The sequence below is a fragment of the Bacillus rossius genome, chromosome 1, assembly GCF_032445375.1.
Source record: "Bacillus rossius redtenbacheri isolate Brsri chromosome 1, Brsri_v3, whole genome shotgun sequence".
In the NCBI taxonomy this organism is placed as follows: domain Eukaryota; kingdom Metazoa; phylum Arthropoda; class Insecta; order Phasmatodea; family Bacillidae; genus Bacillus; species Bacillus rossius.
The window spans coordinates 56,903,044-56,928,601 of NC_086330.1; the positions used below are offsets into that span (position 1 = coordinate 56,903,044).

Below are 25,558 nucleotides of genomic sequence, written 5' to 3' on the forward strand. Positions count from 1 at the left end.
AGATTGTGGACAAAAGCTAAGGTAAACAAACAGGATCATGTAAGAGAATGCAGTAACAAAATATTTGTTTTGGTATGGCCAAACAGACTTATTAATTTTTTTCAATGTTCAATATTCCTAAAAAAAACTTTTATTAATTCAATACTATAATTTGTTTCAGATTATGTATGGAGCCAATTTATTTTAAAATATGGACTTTGTTTCAATTGAAGTATTGTTTAGAACAAAATAATTTGTATGGTCACAAAAACTAGGCATTTGTTTTTTTCTTTATGCAAACAAATATTTTTTCTTCATAATTTTTCTCCTAACTAGGTGGGAATTTTTTCAATGAACACCACGTTATGAATCGAAAATAAGTAAAAATGACAAATCCTTGTCATAAAAAATTCTACAGTAACCTTAAAAATACCACTTCCACATTAATCTTAGGAAGTTGCGTCATTGAGAAAATAGAGTTATTTTCAAGTTAAAATTTATTGAAACTGTGTCAGGCACTTATATGCATAGAAATGTTTGCAATCTTACAAATTATTGTGACAACCGCTAAGTGATGGTCACCATTAATCATATTAATAATTTCAATGTTTGGAATAATGTTTATTTAAATTAAAGTTTATGCTTTACTCCATAATTCAATTTATTTAACGCTGGTTTATAGTGGTGAATTTTGAATGCGTTTAACAACCAGATGCAAGGATGTCTAATAATAATTGACGCACGCCATTACAGAAAATGTTTGTTTATTGTTTGTACGAGATACAAGAGTCAAGACTTTTATATATATTTTCATACGTGGGTATTATCTTCCAAAAAAAACATTATAATCTCCTTTTGTCTCATTTGTTTTCTTTATATAATTATGTCAGTTCCTTTTTTCTCTTGCAAGAACAGTTCTGATATAGTGAGCATCAACAAGTTTTCATCGAGTTACGTTCTCAGATTTTCATTAATTATCGTGAAACGTAATGAACTTAACATACGCTTCGAAGCACAAAACAGTGAGCTCTTTAGTAAATTAACGTCTGAAAAGGAAAAAAAAATATATTAAATGTGAATCTTAACAGGAGATAGTTGTTTTGAATGGAAACATTAAGATAAACAAGATAATAATCGAAATTCATGCGTTGTCACATTAAAGGTACAGACGTTAGGAAAAAAAATTAAAAGTTTGGACGCAAAGGAATGAAACATAAATATTTAATCATACCATTAAAGCTTCATGCATTTAAAATTAATCCAACCCTTAAAAATTCTTCAAAAATTAATACCGTCATATGTGACTACTTTTGACGCAGCTCTGAGGTATAATATTAAAAAGGGATGTTTTATTGCAAAATAAATTTTCTTGGAGAAAAAGATATAAATTAGGGTATTAAAAGGAAAGTTATTAGGTACATAAACACAAATTGTAAGATACCTAGCTTTTAGAGTTTTCTCTGAACTAAGATGAATTATTTACAACATGGAATTTTTGCATCAGAGACATCAAACCACCAACTCGGAAAGAGTATTCATTAATAGTTTTAGAAGTGGTGGATTCTGTTAGTACTTATGAATTCATATTTATATCGAAGTGAAGCTCAGTCATACCGTTTCTGATATTGGGCAAATTATTATTTAATTTATTGCTAGAATATATATTTTAATAAGACGTATAGTATTAAATTAAAACCATATTACTCCTGCTGCCAATGAATGGTTTTAAATTCAGTATTTTTTAAGCATTTTAATATTAAAATCCCTTAAAAAATACAAATTTTTTCCGGGGTATTGTTTCCTACTTTTATATGACATGCCTACTAGTTTTTGAGCAGAAATAGTTATGTTTGTGCACTCACCTGTGTTTGCTAATATCCGGGAGTGGAAATGTACATAGAATATTTGCAAAACTCTAAGGTAGATATGTTTTTATTTCTGGTTGTTGTACTTGGTCTTTCACCACAGAGAAATAGCTAATTTAACTATTTTTACTATAGTTTTTATTGGCAAATAGATAACGTTGACATTTTCTAGAAGATGCTAAAAGGAAAAATTCTACAGTTAAACTGGCATTCAGCAACTTAATGACAACAATAATTAAGTATTTTAGAATATATTTTCAATAATTACATGTCTCATAAGAAACACAGTTTTATTATCGTTTGTTAACTGCAATAACGTTTATATTGATTCAGTTATCTTCTTTTATGCAATGACAAGGTTTAAAAACCTAAAATGTATGAATTCATCAACAACCAAAGACGTTATATTTCTACAATGTCAAGATGCAGTAGTTTGTCCGCGAGAAAACAGAAGACTGGCAGGTGTTTGGTTTTTTATTGTTGATTATTGATTTTATTTTTTTTAAATATTTATAATCTACAGTTTTTACTATGAATAAAATGTTACTTGTGTCCTACAATGTGTAACACAGAAAGATTATGAACTAAAATTAGCAAGGTGATAGGGTCATAAATTATGCCCCTAATATAATACACTGCACATGGCCTTTATAGTAAATGGTAATTTATCACAACCTAAAACGCATGTCATTATTAGCGTCTATGAACGGCTCATGGCACAAAATGTAAACAAAAAAGTTGTAATTAATTTTTAATTTGATTTGCAGGAGTCACATAAAGTATTGGTTGGTTTGTGATTTTAAAATTTTATATAACCATGCTTGTGTCAGGAAACTGCGTGCTGTAGCTTACACATGCATATTAATATTATAGTTTTTTACTCATACTGAAATATATTTTTACTTAAAAGGTTTATGTCATAATTGGTTATCATTCCATAAAACTTCAGAATGTATTGGGTGTCGCATCCGAATTCCAAGCGAAGCATGCCTGTAAGGAAAATCTTTTGTTGAAGTTTTTGATGTGTAACAACTATGCTCTCGGTGTACGACATTAGGTGGGAGATTTTCGGGAATGGAACCGAAGTCGCATGGAACAGTAATATGCAACCAAGGTGCTGCCATCTGCGGCGTATGGCGCGAATCAAAGCTCGCAAAGCAAAAAAAAAAAATAATAATAATAATAATAAAAATTATAGCGTAAACTGTTAAATGATTTTTAAAATATGGGCAGTATAATTCTGTGTCGAGAATCAAGTTCAAAGCCGGTTGTTTATGTTTTATTTTTTTTAAGTCTTTTGCGTTGTTTTTGGATACATTTAATTATATAGTTAAACCATTTTCTTTGTAAAAAATAAATAATTTGATAGTCAACGAAGCTGTTCCGGCAACGAATCCTAGTCCGTGTTTTTAATGTTATTGTTTATCTTTGTTATCATCGGTTTTAGCTTGGTGAACCCACTCAGAAGTGGTCACAGCTCGAGCCGCGGGAACGTAGACCCGTGATTGCTCCAGGTGACCCGCGGGAGAAACAGGTGGCGCTTCCTCGCCCGTGAGATTTCGGTGAATGCACGGACTTTACAAGCCTCAGTATGGCTCGTGAAACCGTTCCCAAGCCTTAGTGTAAATTGCGTTGCGAGATTGTTAAATATGCATTAGCTATGTATGTATTACATTAGTTTCAAAATTAAATTAACTCATATAACTTCACGGACTTTTATTCAATGTCACCATCAACCAGCGCATTTTACGTTTCACAATTTTTCGCTTTGAAAACTTACCTCTGGAAAGTAACATAAACCACAGCGTCACACGCCACTTCCACGTCACTGTCTGATTCATAAACTTAATTCATTTTTTTAAGTTATGTAAATAAAAAAGAGCGAGTCTTTCAGTATTCGCCAGAGATGTGTAAACATCTAACCTCAGTAACGAGCAAATTCATTTTTTTCTCATTTTGCAAATAAACTTGTAATACGAAACTCGAACACGAAATTTAAAGTTGAGTTCTTCAAAACAATGCTGAGCGTGATAAATGTAGGCCTACGAACAGTATTCAGTTTAGAGACAATGGTAAAAGTGTTTCTTCTTTTTGAAAAACTGACTCTAATTCTGTTTAGCAAAATAGAACTATTGAATTATCAGGGCTAACTAAACAACAGGAGTAAGGAATGCACCACATGTAAATGACTCAACGGTAAAAATGTGATCTAAACTTAGGCTTTTTGAGGGTTTGATTTTAATATTCACTAGAAATGCAATGAAAAAACCGTTCATTACACAACGGAAATTTAACAGGTTGAAGTCCAAAGCGCATGCATGCAGAAACTGCTATAGCCACGAGACGAAGTCGTCGAGATGGCGGACCCACGTGTGGCAACATGCACCTGTATATACCAACTTTAGTGAACATGAGGGATTTACTAAGAATATTGGTGTACCAAACAATACTTTATGGTGGCTAAACTATCTTTGAATACATTTCGTTAACTTGCATACTATACCAAGATGGAATCGCAACTTAAATATACCTATAATTTATTAGTCAGGAAAAATGTGTTGAAACAAACATGCAGTCACCAATTTTTAAAAATTTGATGGTTCTCTAAAGCTTTACGAACGCGCCGCTATCTTTTAATTTTTTTTTTTTTCAAATTAAAACTTGCAGTCCAATAGATATATTTAAAAAAAATATTCTGAAACCTTTTTAAACAAATATAATACTAATTATAAATTTGTATATTTGATTTTGCTTAAACGACAGAAATCATTATGAAAATATTTGATAAAAAAACTGTATTTTGTTGATCCAAAATCAAGATTTAAGAGTAAAATGCTAATTACGAAATTAATTATTCATCATAGCATCAACACTATGTGGACTTACAATTTGTTGAATATCTATACTATGATGAACGCTGTGCTATCTCTACGTTTAAATGTTATATACGGGTTGTCAAATTTTATATGTTAGCATTTTAACGCATTTTGATTATGTTATAATATCTAATTATGACTATAAATTATAACATTAACTATTAAATGATAGCTGTACTATTTTAAAGTTTTAATTTTTAATACTTATGCTTGGTGTAAATTTTGCGATATTCAATAAAGGATGATTCACGCGTGTTCACCATCTTTTCGAGATTTCTAAGAGTTCCAGAAAGGGCAGCGTCGTGTTTTCACATTTGTGTTCCAATCGACTTCCAATTCATTCACGAAATAACTCCCATGAAATGCCGTATACCAAGACGTAAGATTTTTACACATTAAAAATTTATGAATGGAAGAGCAAGGTAACATGTTATCCGGTGCCTATCGACTATGCTTGGAAATTGCCTCTGCACCTGTCTTTCATTGAAAGAAATGTTTCTTGCTTTAACAGAATATTTGTTTGATAATAGCGAAATAAATATTTTTTTATGTGAACAAATAGGAAATATTTAGTTGACCCAACAAAATGATACTCTAAGCTCAAATATATATTGTTAAATGTAAAAAATCAGCTCTGTTTGTCACCAAATTTATTTAGGCCAAGAAAACCGGTGGGTCTAGAAGCCTGGAATTTTGCATAAGAGTTCTTTATGTAACGTATATGAGTACTAAGAAATTATTTTTTTTAAAAGTTCATTACCTAAGTGGGTTTAATAAGGGATAAATTTTGTAAAATCCCATCGGGTACAGGGCTACTTAAAAATAAAACATTAAAAAAGTACAGCTATCCTTTCATATTTATGTTATAATTTATAATAATGTAAATAAATAGTGATAACTTAAAAATACGTTAAAATGCTGACATTCCAATTTGGACAAACCTTGGCTAACATAGAAATGTAGATATTAAAAAATATAAAAAAACTGGAGATTAAATATAGTTTTCGCCATATATAAACAAAGATTGGTTTGGTTCAAACCAACCCTTTCTTCTGTGTGAGTAACGTAACTGAAGAAAAACTGGCAGTGGTGTACTCACGAGAGGAGGGTCTCTGGAGGACAATTGAGGTTTACAAAGCCACATGCCGTGGAAACTTGACTATTTTTGGGGTTCACAAGCCAACTGAACCCTCCAAGCCACACGCTCCTGCAGCGCTGAGCCGTGATTGGCCAGCGGCTGGTGGTCGGGCAGAGGGAGTCCTGATTGGACGACCTCGGTGGGAGCGCGCTAAGAACCGAAGGTAACAGCGCCGTAGGGACTACGGGAGCCCTACAGTTAGACGGCAGTTTTTTTTTTTTTTTTTTTTTTTTTTTTTTTTGCGAATTGAACTTGACTTGGTGATTGAACACGAGAGAGAAAACAGCCCTGAATTCACGCTGCGGAAGTCGTGAAAAAAGATTTTTAAGTGTCGAGGAGGGCTGCGCAACTTTTAGTGGTTGTTTGCGCACAGTACTTTCTTATATAGGTTGGAACAATTTTTAAACGTCCTCAGAAATAAATTTAGACCACAGGATAAAACTCACGAATTCTTGAATGGTATCATGATATCCGATACTATGCATACTTGTATCATTATAAATCTTTTAATCTTTAGCACATGATTATAATATATATTTTTTTGAAGTTTTATATATTAAATTTTCTTATTTTAAACGGTGACACATAAGTTATTAACTTTTGATATCAAAACTGACCCACGCCACTTAAGGTAAAATTATTCATTACGAAATAGTAAGTAACCATACTAATAATTTTGATATTAAACTCAATAACTTTTACTTAATCTGTGCAATGACATAAAAAGGCAAAGTTTTAACACCTCAGCAACATACCAAATTGTGTTTACCTTGAAAAATTGTTACAAATGTTTCATTGTAAATTCATAACATTATCAACATACGCCTTACCCTCAGTTTGCGGTGAAACCCCTAAATACCACATCATTAAATGGATATAAAGCAAAACAAATAAACAGGCATTTTAAAATGATAAAATTCAGTTTTTCTTATAAAATGCAAAATCCTTAAAATAGTTTCATAAATTTGAGTAATTCTTCAAACGAGACAGAAAATAATTTAATTTGTAAAATTCAAAAAATTAATTGATATTGTTTAACGTATCATATATTATGTCATTTAAAAAAATGTTTATTCACCACTCCTAGCGTGTTAAATACTCCCATTATGTTTGGTGACAATCACGAATTACTTTTTTTGTTACAAATTAGTGTTGTATAACATAGAAGCCTTAAGACCGAACTTTTGGAATAATTTTAACAAGGCCTGCAAGACTAAAAAATTAGTTACATTATCATGTTTCTAAATTTTTAAACAAAATGAATGACACTTATATGCATACAATTGTGTGCATCGTTACAAACTATTTCGACTAAACAGCTAAGAGATGGTAACAATTAATAAGATGGTAAACATTTGTTTTGAACAAATTTTAATTTAGCTATCTTATTTCAATCCCGTTTCTCGTGGTACTATCAGAAAACATTTTACAATACGGTACAAAGAAATCGAAAAAATTATGGACACGCGCTCATTAAAAAAAGATAAAGAAGTTTTGTAGAATTCAAAAAATAATTAATGGGTGTTCATCGTATTATGTTGTATGTTTTAACGAAAAATTTATTCTTTAGTGATAAAAAACTGTTTTATATTGGCATTCTAGATAAGCATAGTGATTATTTATAAATGTTTGTGACGAAAGCGAATTATTTTGTTGTGAAAACAACGTTTCCACATATCCAATTGGCCTATGTAATAATTAATAACACATTTTTTACAATACATTGTACTAACGTAAACGTTTAACGTACGTTCACCTTCATCGTTTATTTATGACCCCTGCCTCTCACGGACACAGTGCTGCTAGCTACATTACATAAATACAATACACGAGTATATTTTATTAAGGTACATAAATTATGTATTAAGTCAAAACGTCTCTTGAATAAAAATTTTTCTTCGTGCATTTTGTAAAAACTGTTTCAGCCATTCTTTAAGATCTACATTCTGTGTTTTGGTTCTTCTCTTAATCATACATACACACACTTAATATTAACTACAAATCAGCAGGTGACATTATATAATCTAAAATGTAAATAATATCGATGTCGATTGATATCAATTTGGGATTGTCAAAATCACTCATATATGAAATTATGCAAACCGTATTGTACACATATTATTATTTATGTAGAAGGTGCATCCAAAGGCCATAGACATCACAAAGACGATACTTCGTTTTCACTTTTTTCAGTCCATCAATGGTAAGCTGTTAGTCAAAACTGCAGTATGTCTAATGGTCACATTTACATTGAGAGATATCTCCATAAAAAATATAATTCATAAAAAAAAGGTTTGCTGTAATAGTTGTTAATTAATTTTGTAAGATGGTTGAGCGAAACATAAAAATCACAAAATTATAAATATATTTTCCAATATATCCCACTTTCACTGAGAACCGAAATTAAAATTGTAGTAAGCATAAAATTATTTCCATGAAACTCAGGCCCCATCCCCACCAGACTCTTCATGGTAATATAAGAAATAAGTAATTTTTTTTTAATATTATTGAATTTGGCAAAGTAATATTTTAAAAATAACTTATTTAATTCAATTTTTAAAGGAATGATAGCAGCAGTATTTAATATTTGATAGAGTTTTTAAAAGTAAATTTTAAATTATGAATCTTACTCTTTGGAAAGAGCTCATTTATGTTAAGATAAACAACAAACTAAATTAGTAAGTTATTCCTGGAAATGAAAAAAGGAAGAAACATTGTTAAAGCGTTCATATGAAGGGCTTACTATTTGATTTTATCATATTTGCGAAATTAAATTTAAGTTTATACATTAACTGATATTTACTTGAACTTCAGAACCCTTTAAAACTTCAGGAGATTTTGATATGGTTAATGATAAATTAAATTAACTTTAAGTGTATTATTATATATTTTATTAATCGTCAATCTGTGACAGGTTAATAAAAATATTTCTGCCTATTGTATTTCATGAGCTCGATTTAAATATAATTAAAAATGTTTCCAAATAAAATGAAAAAAAAATCCATCATACAAAAAGTATATCACTGCGATTGTCATAAACTAATAAAATGGGAATAAAGCTACCAATGAAGCCTAAATGTTCCATAAACATCGAAGCCATTATATATACAGTGCTAACAGTCGGACAGTTGGATAGTTTGACAAACACAATTGTTACTGTAGGAACTGCGCACACCCCGAGACAACTTAACTACTCACGGCAACATCCGCCATGTTTTTTCACTTGCAATATTTCAAAAGTTCGTCCCAACAGGTTATTAACTGTTAAATGCTAGTAATTGACCACTCAACCACAAGTGATAACTCAAGAATACTGGGGAGTAATTAATTGTTTTCTGAACTTTTGTAATCTTCAGAATATACAAACATAGAAAAGCTTTCAAAATTAAAAAAAATATATATATTTGTTCGATAATCTAATACTACTAAAGTGTTATAAAATACATTTTAATAAAAAAAATTAATCGTCATTGAAACCAATTGCAGCACAACATAATAATTAGGGCCTATAGAAAAACATCAGAAAAACTGATATAGTACCAGAAACTCTATAACCAACGTAAAACATCATTATTTTTTTAACATAATGTCCAAAGAATGCATACAAGCTTTTGTACTTTAAATACTAAATTATGTTTAGTCATGCTAATCATTGGGATTTCGCTGATTCTCAGTAGCACATGGATAAAGTTATTTTAGCATATATGAAATATATTTTTCGGGAAAATTCTGAGTATCTTACAAAAATTCGAGCATGATTTTATATTTTAATTTATGTTTCATTTAAGCACAGTTTTTTCAACCATGGACAGATAATCTATTATTTAAAAATTCGACTGTATTTTAATTTACAATGATTATTATATAATTAAAATTAATAAAACGCGTGTTATCAGAAGAAAAAAGTTTTAAACTGGATTACGAAATGAAATACTCATCCACTCTTAGTGTATCATTATTTGTTTTTGTTTTTTTTCTGAAATGAACATAAATCCGATATATTGAGCAGTTTCGAAATCGCATTGGTACTTTTGAAGCTCTGCAAACCGTATGTGTCCAAGTAGGTGGGATGTGAAAGACAATAATGATTTCAAAAGTTATAATGCCATAACCAATTTTAAAGTTAATTTTTAGCATAGATCTTACACTAAGGACCTTCCTAACTAGCAATGATGTTATTGTAATTTAATTTCATTACTATATTTTTCAGGGGTTTTCATGTAATTCTATTCCGATAATAATAATGTTTCATCCAAAATTTTCTCAAGAAAATTTACTAATTTTCTTTCAATTGAAATCAACCGTCTAGTAAAGGCTGCTCATAATGATATTTGCAGATCGAAAAAATATTTCACTAAATACCAAGAAAGAAAATTCGTAACCTTAAAAGTAATGCAATTAAAATATAGGAATTTAATTAAGAAAAAATTACTTGATTAATAGTAGTGACAAAAAAATTAATAACCAACTCTGCGTATGAGACCAAAACATAAAGTAATTTTAAAGGCCATACATACCATAGTGTCTTTTAGCAGTATTATTAGAGTTTCAGGTATTCCTAAAACTGTATTTAATACCTATCAACACAAATTAATTCACAAGGTAAACTAAAATTTCTTTAAATGATTTATGAAATGGGGAATTTTGATTTAATACAATTTTTTTGGACATACGTTATTGCAGTTTTTCACTGTTTTTCATGAAAAAAATCAAGGATTCAAAATAATAATAAAAAAAAGAAAACATAAACCCTCAGAGAAAAAGCCTAAATCAGCAAATGTCGAACAAATGAACCCAACGATGAAACTAAACGTACATTATGGACAACACAATGGCATCAGCAGAGACTAACACATTTAAACTTTAAATATCATACAGCAAAATAATTTCGTGGAATCAATCAAATCATTAAAATTTAACAGCGCAGACGAACACAGTGGGTTAGCAACGAGGGAAAGTTTCAACATGATCAGTAAATGCAGACTGACAGAAAACCTGGACAATGCTGCAAACATATAAACACAACGATGAAAATGAAAAGGTATTATGTACAACGCAACGACGACAGTACATACGAAAACAGTAGGTTTCCTGTTACTAAACATTTGCGACATTGAATATGCTCGTCTGTTCTGTCGTTGTTGTGTTGTTCGTTGTCCATAATACCTTTTTAGTTTCATCTTTGGGGCCATACGTTTACATGAACTGATTTAGGCTGGCTCTCTGTGAATTTATGATTTCATTTTTATCTCTTTTTTTTTGAATTTTTGAATTTTTTCCATTACAAAGAGTGTAAAACTGCTTATTGGCAAGTCCAAAAAATTGTAATAAATCAAAAGAAAAGATTTTGTAGCAGCCAGCCAGCTTAAAGTAATGCCATGCATTCCACTGATTTATAAAATATGATTTTTTAACAAAGCGAAATTTCGAAATTCATGACACAAAAACCGTGATGTCCTAGAAACGATTGAAAACCAGATGTCCTTCCCCTTTAAAACCTGACATGCCCTTAGATGGAATACCTACACCCAACCCCTCACGTGGCGGTTACACGTCGCCGACAATGTTACTCGAATAAGTTTAGTCATTTAGATAATACATGTTTCGTTTTAGCCGAGTGAGTGAAGAAGGGGGTGTGGAGAAGAGGGGTTCATCTGAGTGGTCATTTGCCAACAAAGAAAATTTTTTCCCTGTAATTTAATAAAATAATTCCTTTGGAAACCAAATGCTTTATTTCTAATAAAGGATAATACTACAATAAAGATATTGTAACTTTGTACAACACATGACAATGGTTATTTTTCATTTATGAAATTCGTTTTTGATATGATACTGAGTATTTATTACGATGATTTACTTAACATATAACATTGGAATTGATTTTTTATTCTAGTATATATTTTTTAAACTATAGATCAATAATCGAACATTCAAAAATTTATATTTATTTTGTTTTATTAAGCTTACAAACGTGTGTAGTTAATACTGGAAAGCTATTCAGAGAACGCTTTACAAACAGCTTTAACTATTAGAGGTACTTGGACTACACAAAGCATGAATGCCCGGTTAAGAATCCAAACCCAGTATTACTGCGAACACTTTTTCGTGATGATATAGTGTGTTTGTTTGTTCATGCAAATGCACTAATTTAGAAATATTTGTAACTATACACGAATAATTTCGCTCCATTTACAAAAATAAATTTGCAGTGTACCACGAGGACCCGCGTAGTATAGCACACCCTATTTACCTTTCCTCCTGGACCCTCGATGTACCTCACGCCGTGGTCCCCATTACTACAACTTTTATTTAATTAACCAGTTTCCCGAACCCCCGCTCCCGACTCTCCCCTCTCGCCCCGCGGCGCACCGCCGACACTATACGTCCCTTCCATACACCACTTCATTCGTGGCCTGGGCTTTATCTGCCGGCAGATATCTTAACTGCGGCCACTCGGGGTACCACCACCTCCCTCTCTTTCTCACCTTCTCTCTCCCCCGTAACCATATGCATAATTAACGACGCGATCGATTTATTCCACCTCCCCACCCCATTTATACCAACAGTGGCCCCATTCCAGCTCCACCTCATCCTGACCGACACACGTCGAAGGGCTGTTCCAAAGCCCTTCTAACCGGGGGCGTGCCGATGGCTGCGAATGATAGCATCCGCCTTCTGGGGCGTCCAAAGGGCGGGATGTTCCAGCAACAGTCGATCTGATAGGCCCGGGTTTCATTAAGACACGCCGAACGCCTTCCGGCGGACTACTTATACACTAATAATGACTGCGCTGACCAAACTCTCGAGCGGTTCGTAGCCTCCGAGGGAATTAAAAATGCGTCAGTACGCTGCGCCGCAAATTAAGACGTTCCGAGTGTTGCCTTAGTTCGACTTTAATCTGGACTCCCGATGACACTGCGGACACGACACGTCAGACCCGGCACGCTCAGTAGCCAATGAAATACAAGGTCGCTGTGACGTCAACAAGACGAAATACGCGCTCCGAACACCCGCTATAAGTAGATTGTATTTCTAATTTCATCGTGTCATGTCGCACGACGGAAAGCAAGACGGAAACCTAAAAAAACAAAAATTTAAAAATATTTACCTGCTTAATAAAACTTAATGTTAAAAAACCAAATTTCGTTTAACGTGTTGGTACACTTTCCATATTTGTAGTGTGCCGTCAACTGTTTATTTTGAACTAGTAAGTTGTAAGGTGCCTAAGGCACCGGTTGGAAAATCATGAACACAATAAACACTTATTTTAATATACACCAAATATTAATTTAATATTAAATTTTTTAAATATTTTTCAAACGAAAATTATTTTTCAATTCATAAAATGATGATCAAAATTTTAGACAAAAAAAATGTTTTTAATGAAAAAATCTTGAAAAAATACATTGCATGTTAATTATTTCTGGTTTTTCAATAATCTTCCTTGCTGTAAATTCGACTTACTTTACATGGAACTCTTGATCTGGATAAAGCCACATACAGCTAGTTGGTCGTGTGAATATACTGCTGTCTCCAAATTGATGCCAAAGTGATAAAATGACTGGTGTGCGCCTTTTTTATAGTAATAGCGTACGCAGGAATTATCAGAAATTGACGGCGTAATGTTCTGTCAGTTGGAGCGAGCTCAGTCCTGGGAATAAGTACTATATCATTGTGATTAAATGTTGAAATGATTTTTGTTTTCATACAATTTCGTTCTAACTCTTCCACAATCAATTGAGTTCCATTGCAAAGTCCTTTTTTTTAGGGTTAAAGTTTATCAACAACATGATGAAGACACATTTCTTAAGAAACAACACTTGAGGTGGAATACTGGATTTAGTTTACTCACTGAGAAATTCAACAGGGAAATTTAGTGCATTAATTATATATTGAGTGACAATTTAATCGGCGCTATAATATATTTTATAGTTACCATCAAACAAATCGATTATATTCCTATTCATTTGCGCATTTGTCGGCGCAATAATAACTCGTCTTGAAAGTTCTTGCATTGAAATTTGCTGCAAAGCGCTAAAAATTATTTCAATCAATTCTCTAGTCGATATCATTTCCATGGGCATACGTAAAGGAACATAAACAGCAACTCAAAAAAAAAAATAAAAAGAAGAACAAATGACTATAGATAGCCTACGATGCATACTTATTAAACACACAATCATTCACGCATGATTTATACAAATCAACTAACGTTTAGAATCATACAAATCAACTCACACACATAACCATACAAATTAACTAACATTAAGAAGCAAACAAATCCACTCAATCAGTCATTCAGTCAGTCAGTGAGTCAGTGATGAGCGTATTTATATTTAATATACTTAAATCACCGATGATGTTCAGGAAATGGCTTATCCGACACTAAGATGTAGGCACTGAATTTAAACTTCTCTATTGTCTTAATTATGCGTCTTTTGATGCAAAAAAATACTACATTTAACACTGAGACTCGTCAGCGGCCAAAACGTTGCAAACGAAGCTACTGCTCGCTACTTTATCACTGAAAAATTATGAAACTATCGGTCTCATCAAAATACTGTTTTGTATGGACGTATTTGGCGTGGGAATATTTTCTGACAGTCCTATTATAGTTCGTCGTGTTAATGTTGTAGTGGTATTGAGACCCTACGCTATGAACTCTGGCGTGCCGGAACGAGGCACGACGACTAGTCGGATGTGTCATGTCGTGTCGTGTCGTGTCCGTCGACGCATCGTGACTCCAGCTCCAGTGTCGGCCTCCGCAGACAGCTGGATCCGTGCCGATTTTCGGCACGAGTCCCGAACCAGACGCGCTGGTGTTTTCAACTACTAGAGACTGGGAAAAATTGGCGTTTTCGTTTCGCGATAGGCTGGAATACAAATACGTTCACCTTTCGAGCTGCTTCAGTGATTGGCCAACAGATTATGTGAAGGACACCGAGACAGTAAAAACCCGTCAACGAAATAAATATCGAATAAAAACGATCCCAGTTAACAGGTGTCGTGATTTAATAGCCAATTTAGAAGGTTATATATCCCCGAGTACATAGAGTTCATTGAAACGGATAATTTTTCCAGTCCCTTGCAATTACTAGAGGAGGCATTTTTCGCGAAAAAAAAATTATAAAATTGAACGCTTATGAGACTGCAACAAGGTATATCCGCACCAGCGTTTTCTTCCTTGTGACTGGCGGCTGTCTGTGAAATAATTAGTTGTCATAATTTACCTGGCCACTCAGGACGCATATGCTTCCGCACTGAATCACTGTAATTGGTGTTGTAATAACCGACATGTACCTGAAGGAAACTAACTTACCCAATCACGAAACACAGACGATGCTTCATAGTGGTAACATTCAGTTAGTCTCGGAACATTTTCGCGAAATATGCACGCCCCTAGTACAAATATCACAGAATATCGCGAAGTGCGCGATGCTTTGGGTGCGAATATTTTTCTAACCAATCACGTGCGACACATATATGACGTCAGCGCTAAATAAATGGCGCCTCGACAGAGTTACCGATTGTAAATAAGAAGGGCCGTGTTTTTTTCGCGAAAATATTTCCGAACCAGTTTAACAGTATGCCTTGCAGTTTTACAAGTGGTATCTTTGGCAACTAATTTTACAAGGCTTTTCCTTTTAAAAAAAGTAGGAACATTTTATATCGTGTATCGTGGTTGGCTGGGTTTCTGCCAGATACATGTCTATTGTCGGCACGACAATCATAGCCGTCAAGTGTGTAATCAAACGTGGCCTGAATGGCCCGGCCAAACAGGGTAATGGCTTCTCTCGTAAAGGGCCGCCAATTACAATGTAACAATCGCTACGGCAGGCATACCTCATTGCAGTCTAAAGCTCGATCAGATTTCATCACGAAAAAATATACATGACCCTAGAAATAAGTATATTATATATCCGTCGCGTCGCAGGCACGACGTCACTGAAACGAACGTAATTTTGTTTTCGAAAGGTGGTGAAACGGTTTTATTTACTAAATTTATTAATGAGATTCCCGAAATGTGTTCACGCGCAATATTTTTTCCTCCAATTGAACGTTCAATTTTAATTAAACATGTTTCTCTGAAACATTTTGATTATAAAATAGTACAAGTTTTAATGGCTGCCGTACAATTATTGTGGCGTATGTAACGGTAAGACACATTTTTTAGTTAATCGTCTAGTTTCGTTTGTCACGTAGGAGAGAAACGGATGTTCAAAAGAACTCCTGTCGTATCGCGTTCTACACGTCACGCCATTGCACTGTTGTGATTCCAGCATAAATATCGATAAAAAATGTCACCAGTCAAAATAATATCACAATAAGTGAGTAACGTTTTCTAAAATAATTTAATAAAGGGACGATGGTTGGCTCCTGTATAAAAATAATTACCAAAGAAACTATAATTTAAAATTAAAAATGGTGACAACTCTTGGATGCTTAGTTTAAACTCCTAGGATTTGTTCTTGTATCGAGAATTTTTACTGGTGGGTTTAGGACATAGAAATTTTGATTAAAAGAAAAAAATATGCAATTAGGTCAGTAGCTACACAGTTAAAAAAAGTTTTTTTTCTCCCTTAGAAATAAAACATACCAATAAAGTATTATTTTACAAACTAACATTTTTATGTTAATATGTGTTGCAGTACTTTACTGCTTTTATCTGTCGATATTGGTACACCTCTAACAAGGGCCTTAATTATGGTATCATAAATTTTTTAAACACTACTTACTCTCATAATTCAAGTAAAAACTCGAGCGAATAATTTGTAAATCATCTGCTTTAAAGTTTACTAAGAGAAATCGACAAAATGGTGCGAATGCTGAGAATTATCTCCCAAACGTGTTTTTTTCGTTTTCTTGCCAACGTTTTCTATTAATTGTGGAAACCCTTTTTTTGCCTCCTGTCTTAAAAAGTGCGTCGTACTAATCGAATGAAGCTGGAAGAAGGCAGTATACGTACGTCCGCAGGCTATCAGCCAGATTAGTTTCTGCACTTCAGTCGGCCCCGCTCGGAACCTGTCTGTTTAGCCCGAGGGGGGGGGGGGGGGTCGGTAGGACGGACCTAACTTGCTTGTCGTTGAATCTGATTTACAGAGTTCAACAAGCACCCATCTCTCCCTTCAGACACTCGCCCCTCCGTCGTGTGCCACGGGCAAAGTTACAAGTGCTCGGTTCATCAGATTATTAGTAAAAGCACCTATTATGAGACCTTTCCTAATATGAGACCCTAGACTTTCTCAGCCGGGAGCTCCTGAACTCTAGCGGACAATACACTAACTCGGTGCAGTGAACGTTTTCTTGCGTGTGTATTGTTTTCATTAGCGAGCGAATGTGTAGACAAGCGTGGTTACCGATTTTGTGTTTTACGAGCTATCGAGTTTTCCACCGAGATAACAGAAACGGCTTACATATAAATCAAGGTAAGGTTACTTGTTATAACATTCATACACGATGGTTGCTATATAGATGAGTGGTTATGTGCATGCTAGTGAGATTGTGTTTTGTGCACTTTTTGTATCCGCAACACAATGTCTTTTGTTGCATATTGATGGCTCCTATTATGAGACCTACAGAGTACCCTTTTATGGGATACTATCTCATATTAGGAACCGGGTCTCATATTAAGAGCTTCCTGCTAAATAAAGTGTTATGCATTTAAACATCAGAATATCATTTAACTATCGCCTTGTTACAATACAATGATTATTTATTATGTTATAATGTAATTAAATTGCTTCATATCTAGTATATAGTAATATAATTCTCGTTATTAACAAACTGTAATGACATATATCATAAGTAATGCTGGTCTTAGAATATAAATTCATAGTCATAAATTAACAGTTTTCTTTGCCTAAAATGACATTGATTTTAACTTTATTATTACCTTTCATATTAATGTTTTTCTTTTAGATGGATCCTAGCCGAAATCCGAAAAGGAAGAAATGGGACAAGGAGCAGATGATCCTAGCTGTCAAAGCTGTACAAACAGGTACTATGGGTTACAAGTCAGCAGCGAAACATTTTGGGGTACCAAAAAGCACAGTGGAAAGGTATGTGAAAAATACTGAATTGCGTTCTGATGATTTGGTAAATGTGCCATTAGGAAGAAGGCCTACATTAAGCTGTAAACTAGAAAATGAACTTGTAACGTACTGCATTGAGATGGATAAAAGGTTTTATGGGTTGAGGAAATGTGATATTAAAAGGATGGCCTTCCAACTCGCCATTGCTAATGGTATCAAACATCCATTCTCAGAAAAAAATAAATCAGCTGGTAAGAAGTGGATGGGTTCTTTCTTAAAGCGTCATCCACAGTTGTCATTAAGAGTTCCCCAAGGCATTTCTCACGCCAGAGTAAAAGGTTTCAGTCCTGAAAATGTAAAAAAAATTTTTGAGCTCTATGTAACTGAATTTGACAAAATTAAAGGCCGTCCTCACAGGTTGTACAATGTTGATGAGACTGGGGTAACTGTGGTACAGCACAGAGCTGAGAAGGTAATATCCCTGAAAGGAAAACGAGAAGTAGCTGCACTGACATCAGCTGAGAGAGGGTCACTCATAACAGTCGTTACTTGCATGAATGCAGTTGGTTCTTTTGTCCCTCCATTGATAGTGTGGCCAAGGAAGAATATGAAAATAGAACTCATGGATGGGGCACCAGCTGGTTCTATTTGGGGATGCCACCCTTCTGGATGGATTCAGGGGGATTTGTTCACAAAGTGGTTTGATCATTTTATTGAATATACAAAGCCATCACTTGAAGACCCTGTTCTTCTTGTTCTCGATGGCCACTACTCACACACCAGAAATGTTGATGTGATACGATTGGCTAGAGAGAACCACGTATCAATCATTTGTATCCCTCCTCACAGTTCACACAAAATGCAGCCACTGGATGTAGGCTTCATGAAGCCACTGAAAACCTATTATGCCTCAGAAATACAGTCTTTTTTAAGAAACAACCCTAACCGTATTGTAACACCACTCTTGGTTGCAAAGTTGTTCAGTGCAGCATATCAACGAGCTGCAACAATGGAAATAGCTGTCAATGCATTCCGCAAAACAGGATTGTACCCATTCAACAGTGATGTGTTTCGTGAATGTGACTTTGTAATTCACAGTTGTCAAGAAATTCTTGATAGAGATGTTCATACCAGTGCAACTATCATCGCCACTTCGAATGACACATCAACTGGTGCAGGACCATCTAATTCTCACCCTGTTCTACCTATGGATCGCCCACATTTTTCTGGCACAGGGCCTTCTGATGCTAGTCCTGCTCAAACTATGGACATCACACCTATCTCTCCTAAAGATATTAAGCCACTTCCTAGTCTTTCAGCAAATTTACAAAGCCGAAGATGTGGCAAAGCATCTGTAATAACCTCATCGCCTTACAAATCTGATCTCCTGAAGAGTTTGGAAAGAGATACAACAGCAAAAATTAAAAAAGAAGCTGCATGGAAATGTCATAAAACCCTGACGAAAAAACCTTCTGCCAACACACAAAAGACAAGATCACGAAGTTGTACAAGAAGATTAATGGAACAATCCAGCAGCGACGAGTCGGATGATGATTTCGACATCTTATCAGATAGCTCTGGTGAAGAAGACAACGATGCTGAGTGCCTCTTCTGTGGATGCATATTTTCAGATGACAAACATGGCGAACAGTGGATATAGTGTATTGTCTGCTGTCGTTGGGCTCATGAACATTGTGGTGCCACTGACAGTCACTTTGTGTGTCCTCAGTGCCAAAAGAGGATAAAGAAATAATGTGTCCCATATTAGGAAACCTTTTTTTTCCTTTGGAAAAGTGCAGTGTCTTCCTTTTTTTGCATAGGACGTAAATTTATTAGTTTAAAACAATATGTATATATTGCATTTTATAGTTAAACATATCAAGTGATTTATTAGACGTCAAATGTTAATTTATGTTCACTTAATAAAAATATATGAATTTTATTTAAAAGGGGTCCCATAATAGGTGCCTTTACCTTACTTCCAAAGAGCGAGTTTCCACGTTTGGGATGGAGACTGTGTCTTCCAGCACCGGTGTTGTTGCTGCAGAGTGTCTAAAGACGATGGCACCCGCGCACATGATAGCATTTCTGGCAGAACGCTTTAGTTCAACAGAAATTGTTGATATTTGAAGATTAATCACGTGTGTGTACGACAGCAGAATATCAGTTAAATTAATAACATTTACAAGAAGTAGAGCAAGAAAGATAATGGGTGCGTGTACTTAGGTACGCGCGTTAGAAATTATACTTACTTGACATAGTAAAAAAACCATTTTAATTTTGCATACAAATAATTAAAAGAAATTTAATATTAAAATGACTGGAGTGATATTATAAATAATGTTGGTAAAATAAAAAATTATATTAAATTTAAAAAAATTACAAACCTCTGTATAAAATATTAATATAAACACGTGTATAAAATAATCATTTATTTTGTGAAATGTTCAAGATGAATTTTAATAAATTATAAATCTTAATTAATATGATGCATGCATATTCTTTAAATTTAATTATTTATTAAATTATAATGAAATTTATAATTAAGTATTCAAAATTATACATACAGGAGCATAAGCTCATTTTTATAAATATAATTGAATAAAAAATTTACTTTAAAAAGTTATTAACACTATCTCTATCACAAATATTTACTAAAATTGTTGTTTAATAAGTATACAGAGCAGTATTCAATATTAATCACAAAAGTAGGCCTACATATATCATATTGAAGCAATATATAATTATTATTTGTATGCAACCTTTTTTCTTCTGTAAAATACTGTTGCATACTGCACGTACATAGAAATATTCATTATCATTTTTTTCATAACGCACCTTTAAAATTATAACTTACTGCACTTATATTAATTTACTTGAAAATACACTTGAAAAGGTTTATAAAAATATCTATCACAAATATTCATAATGAGTTAATGTTTTAATGATATGGACTATTATTCAATATCAATTACAAAAGTATTAGATTTAAAAGCATATATATAAATGTTTTATTTGTGTATATAATATTTTTTGGTATGTAGTCTATTTCATTTAGTAAACTCTCGTTTCATGGTGCTCTTGTATCTTAAATATTCTCTCTTATAAATTTTTTACAACGCACCAAAATAGTATAACTTAATAAAATTCACAAATTTCATTGCATAAGAATTTTTACTTTTAAATGTCTAACATAGCAATAGAGATTCCAATTCTTTAATGTTTTCTGTTGTATCATATGGAAATATTCACTTAATTAAGATATTTAGAAATAAATAGTTAACATCGCTAGTAAGAAAAATTTATTTGCGTATTATTTTTCATTAAAATGCAATTAAAATTTTGCCTTAAATCGTGAAGTTAAAATGTTATTACAATAATGAAAACATATCAATAGGCCTACTTATGGATAACCGTGCAATCTTCGCATTATTTTCCGGTACCTGGTCAAATTAAACATGCTTCAGTATAAATTAGCCAGAGTACCTATTCTTTTCACATACTGATTGCCACCTTCTGTCCGTATTGCATATATTTGTATCATTAAAAAATACCTCATGATGTGGTTATTGGGTTTCTGGTCTTTCAGGACGTGTAAATCCATTAATTTCAAACGAGGAATGTCATGTAGCGTGGATTGAAAGAATAACACAAAGTGTTTGCACGAACGATACATTTTCTTCAACGAAGCAGAAATTAAAAAAAAAAAAAAATGACGGTTATTAAATGACAAAAGCGTAGGAAAAGAGACAGGTTCCTTGCGGTGCGCCGAAGGAACGTCAAAGTACCGGAGGGCGAAATGGGGAAAGTATTTTCCTGCGACGGTCAGCAGCGGGACTTCTGAGGATATATACTTTGAGCAGTTATGTCCCGCAGGTGGAGCTGCTCCCGACTGCGTCCACAGCCGCCGCCGACCCTCGTCGCGCGCCTTCCGCCTGGCCGCACTTCCCATTACCTGTCCCCGCGACGGAGCGCCGGGACTGGAAGAGACGGTCCGGGGCCTGCTCCTTGCCCCGTCCTTCCAGCTCCCGCTGGGCTGGAGGGGGTTTCCTTCTCTCTCCCGGAACCACCAAGTCTCCTGTGCACGTTCCCTGCGCGCGATGTCGCACTCTTCTTCAGGTTACACTTCTCCGGGCGCGCTATGGTGACAGTGAGTTTTTACTATGCGCGCGCACCATGCCAAGTAATTTTCACTGGATGAACGAAAGGCTTCGTACAAAAAAATATATATAAATACACATAAAAAAACATGTGTGCTTTTAAATCTGATACTTAAGATAATGACATAGGATACTGGTCCATATAATTAAAAACATTTATTGATTTTTAATATTAGTGATATAAATTATGTTTATAAACTTTTTCAAATGTATTTATATTTGCATTATAAATTATTAAATGGTTTTATAATAAACAAATAAAATAAATAAATGAGAATAATAATTCATAATAAATAACTACTGGATTTATTATTAATTAAAGTTTATCTTGCACTTTACCAAATAAATAAATAATTTTATACTCATTTTATATAAATATTGAACACTGAGCATTTATTGAAATATAAAATTTTATTGAATTTATACTTTATCAATGGTATTTATAATATCACTCCAGTTCTGTTATAATTTTTATTAAGATAATTATTTGCACACAAAATTTGAGTTAGTTTTTTTATTGTGCCAAGTAAGTATAATTTATAACGCGCGTACATAAGTACACGCACCCATGTTGTTTGTTAGTCGGTAAAAATCGGCTGCATCACTCGATTTACAAAGAGTTACTAATTGGACACGCTCAATTATTGACGTGTGACATCTTATCGCTTGGTACGCGATATTTGGTGGGAGTAACTTCGTAAATGTGACGGAAACGTGTAACAGGAAGCAAGGGAGAAGCGCGCGGTGCTGCCTACAGTTGGCGCTCGTGCTGCAGCCTGTCAGCGAGCGCAAACATTTCCACGGCGTTTGAAAAAAGAGAGCGAGAAAACGGGAAAGAGAAGGAAGACACTGCTGTTTACCATCCTTTCCACTAACAGTAGTCTTGAACGGCGTGACACATTATTATGGGGCTTTTCTAATACATTATAAATACGTTGCAAAATAATACTGTATAATATCCTACTAATATAATAAACGCGAAAGATAGTACGTGTGGATGGATGAATGTTTGTTACTTTCACGTAAAAACTACTGAATGGATTTGAATGAAATTTGGCCTACAGCTAGCTTATAACCTGGATTAACACATAGACCCAATATTAATATGAAATTCCATCCCTACGGGAGTGAAAAAGTGATAATTTTATTTTATAACAAAAAACATAGCTTATAGACACACAAATAGTGAGTGAGTGTCATTTCTCTATGTCTGACACACGATCATACACATAGTAAGGTCTGGCAAATTAATATTTTTCTCCTTGGTGAGACCAGTCCGCTTAGTGGAGCTCGCAGCAGCTAGCAAAATAAAGGCGCTAATAACAGTTCTGTTTTTAACTTCGTCAATAGATAGAGCTGCCTTGAATTTTTAAACGCACCATCGTTTGATGCGTTTGTCATGTCTTTAATTTTCGTTTGTTTGTGCCGTATGCGTTCCTATAACATTCATCCGATTGCGATGAAATTTTGGTGATTTGTTATGCACATGCCCATGAAGGTTACTGAGACGGTATAACTATTTTTCAATAGTTGGAGCACGAATCGTGTCAAAAAAATGTGTTTATTTCATTTTATATAGCGGCACTTCGTCTGTTCTTGTTGTATATGTACGCACGCATGACACAATTTATTTAAATATAAAAGAGAGACAAAGATAGAGTGATATATATATTTCTTGTGTGCGTGTGTATGTCACTGAACTCCTCCTAGACGGCTGGACCGATTTTGATGAAATTTTGTGTGTGAGTTCACGGGAATTCGAGGATGGTTTAGATTCACAATTGGATATTTTATCTCGATTCTGAGTTAAGAAAAACTAAAAAGAACACGCTTTAAAAGCAAAAATTGCAACGCATTATTAGAAGCCATTAAGTTTTGCTATTGTAAGGAAATAAGTAGAGAGTAAGAAAAAAATTAAGATCCTGACAGTTTATAGCGTCGCCATATTTGTTTCAATTTTCAATACCCTTTTTGTATATTACAATTTAAATTGCAGAAAAAAAATCATGTTTCATAGCCACACAAATAGTGAGGATGGTTTATATTCACAATTGGATATTTTATCTCAATTCTGAGTTAATAAAAACTAAAAAAAAAACGCTTTAAAAGCAAAAATTGCAACGCATTATTAGAAGCCATTAAGTTTTGCTATTGTAAGGAACTAAGTAGAGAGTAAGAAAAAAATAAAGATCCTGACAGTTTATAGTGTCGCCATATTTGTTTCAATTTTCAATACCCTTTTTGTATATTACAATTTAAATTGCAGAAAAAAATCATGTTTCATAGCCACACAAATAGTGAGTGTGTGTCATTTCTCTATGTCCACGAGGTCTCGCCGCGTCAATTTTCTCCTTGGAGCGAACCCGTCCGCTTGATTAAATAAACAGCTTTTATCGTTGAATGATTTCATGATTTATTTAATGAAAATATGCTCTCATAAAAAAATTAGTTAGATAGACATTCAATAGGTGTCTTTCTCTCACTCTCTCTCTCTCTGAAATGTATGTAGCTTGCTCGCGGGTCAGTAATGCAGACAATCTTTACATTCTAGCTCGAGACGGAAAAAAACAGTAAATGTGGTTTACAAAGACATTTTATGAAGTGTCTTCCCGTCATTACATTTGAAAGTAGAAACATATTTACTCAAAATTTAGGTAGTAACATATTTTTATTGCAAAGACTGAAATAGAGGTGAGAAAAATTATCATTTTTGAACATAAGAAAACTACTACAACTGTATCAACTGTTATGTTATAATGTTTAAATTTCTAAATAGTGCAACATAATACAAAATTCCATGCGGAAAAAGTCGTGGGCAGCAGATACGTATAGTTATAGGTGTGGGGCTATGCATGCTGATTTTTCATATACTGCATGGATGCGAACATGTAAGAATAATCTATCTATCTTACTATAATAAAACAGTACTTTTTCTGTCTGTCTGTTTGTACGCGATTTTGATGAAATTTTGTGTGTGAGTTCACGGGGATTCGAGGATGGTTTAGATTCACAATTGGATATTTTATCTCGATTCTGAGTTAAGAAAAACTAAAAATACACGCTTTAAAAGCAAAAAAACTAAGCATTGTTGATAACTAGCCTCCATGGCAACGGGCTTTTGCATTGTTGTTGCCTTCTGCGTAACCATGGGAAAGGTTTTTGGTAACGGCAGTGGCGTGCCCAAGAGGAGGGGTATGTATAATGAGAAGATACAAAATGTCCAGCGTAGAAATACTTACCGCCATATCCATATCTCACAAAAAGTACATTTGGGCAGGACAATGTCTGTCGGGTCCGCTAGAAAGATATATAGAGATATATATGTAGAAAGATATATAGAGAGATAGAGATATAAATAGAAAGATAGAGAGAGATATAGAGAATTAGAGAGATAAAGAGAGATGCTTAGTATACGTTTAAAAATTACATTATTAATAAATTAAAAAATTAATTGAGGCATTGCAACGCATGCCGGGCATAATCTAGTATATATATATATATATATATA

At 33.6% G+C, this 25,558-nt stretch overlaps 1 protein-coding gene across 4 annotated transcripts in view; it reads left to right on the forward strand.

Moving 5' to 3' along the window:
* Positions 1-25,558, forward strand: part of LOC134536418 (tyrosine-protein phosphatase Lar-like) — a 1,395,465-nt gene that overhangs the window by 153,932 nt on the left and 1,215,975 nt on the right. The window lies entirely within an intron of this gene.